This window comes from Rhinopithecus roxellana, chromosome 6 (assembly GCF_007565055.1).
Source record: "Rhinopithecus roxellana isolate Shanxi Qingling chromosome 6, ASM756505v1, whole genome shotgun sequence".
Classification (NCBI taxonomy): domain Eukaryota; kingdom Metazoa; phylum Chordata; class Mammalia; order Primates; family Cercopithecidae; genus Rhinopithecus; species Rhinopithecus roxellana.
Window position 1 is genome coordinate 102937272 of NC_044554.1, and position 1861 is coordinate 102939132.

The following is a 1861-nucleotide window of genomic DNA, read 5'->3' on the forward strand; positions in this document are numbered from 1 at the left end:
TCACAACCGAAAAGCAGTTTTCTCAGAAGATTGCAGATTTCCAGAAAACTGTGCTAACAAAACTGATCACGAAGAGAAACGTGTAATTCTGTGAGTTGCATTCACACATGCAATGCAGTTTCTCAGAAAGCTTCTCTTTAGTTATTATGTGAGGATATTTCCTTTATCACCATGGGCCCCAATAGGCTCCCAAATATCACTTTGCAGATTCCACGAAAAGAGTGTTAGCAAACTGCTTCTTGAGGCAGAGGTTGTAACTCTGTGAGATGAACTCACAGATCAGAAAGAAGTTTCTCAGAAAGCTTCTTTCACGTTTTGAACGGATGAAATTTCCTTTATCAGCGTAGGCCTCAAGTGGTCTAAAGAAGCCCTTCTTCAGATTCCTCAAAGACAGTGTTAACTGGACTGCTCCACGAAACATAAGTGTAACTTGTGAGATGAAATTCACACATCACCAAGAAGTTTCTAAGAAAAGCTTCTTTCTAGTTTTCATCTCTGGATATTTCCTTTGTCACTGTAATGTTCATTGCGCTATGAGTATCTAATTGCAGATTTCCAGAAAAACTGTGCTAACAAACAACTGATCACTGAAGAGAAACGTGTAACTCTGTGGGGTTGCATTCACACTTGGCAATGCAGTTTCTCAGAAAGTTCTTTTAGTTATTATGTGAGGATATTTCCTTATAACCAGGGCCCCAATAGGCTCCCAAATATCACTTTGCAGATTCCACGAAAAGAGTGTTAGCAAACTGCTTCTTGAGGCAGAGGTGGTAACTCTGTGAGATGAACTCACAGATCAGAAAGAAGTTTCTCAGAAAGCTTCTTTCACGTTTTGAACGGATGAAAATTTCCTTATTTCAGCGTAGGCCTCAATGTATCCACAAGAAGCCCTTCTCAGATTCCTCAAAGACAGTGTTAATGGACTGCTCCACGAAACATAAGTGTAACTTCTGTGAGATGAATTCACACATCACCAAGAAGTTTCTAAGACAGCTTCTTTCTAGTTTTCATCTGTGGATATTTCCTTGTCACTGTAATGTCATTGCGCTATGAAGTATCTAATTGCAGATTTCCAGAAAACTGTGCTAACAAACTGATCACTGAAGAGAAGTGTAACTCTGTGAGTTGCATTCAACATGGCATGCAGTTTCTCAGAAAGCTTCTCTTTAGTTATTATGTGAGGATATTTCCTTTATCCACCATGGGCCCCAATAGGCTCAAATATCACTTTGCAGATTCCACGAAAAGAGTGTTAGCAAACTGCTTCTTGAGGCAGAGGTTGTAAACTCTGTGAGATGAACTCACAGATCAGAAAGAAGTTTCAGAAAGCTTCTTTCTTTTATTGGAAGATGTTTCCATTGGCCCCATTGTTTTCAAAAGGGATCGGGAATATCTGTTCTCAGATTCCACACAATAGGCCTAGGCCACGGCCCCACGAAATACCGCTGCACAACTTAGTGAGTTGAATTCAACATCACATAGCGTTTCTCAGAAAGCTTCTTTCTTTAGTTAAGACGAGGTTATTTGTGGTCTTGGAGCGCCACCGTGTGTCCTATTGCAGATTCTGCGAAAATTCTGCTAGCGAGTTTCTCAGTGGAAACAATGATGGACATCTTGGGCTGAATTCACCACAACAAAGAAGAAGTTGAGAAGCCTTCTCTGCAGGTTTCTCTGAGGATAGTTTCCTTATTCAGCATGCGATTCAACGATATCCAAGACATCACATCTGAGTTCCTCAAAATGAGTGCTAGGAAAACTCCCCCGAGAACGGGTGATAGAAACACTGTGAAATGAATTCACATATCACAAAGCCAGTTCTCACAAAGCTTGGTTCCGCTTTCTCTTGAAGGATATTTCCTTT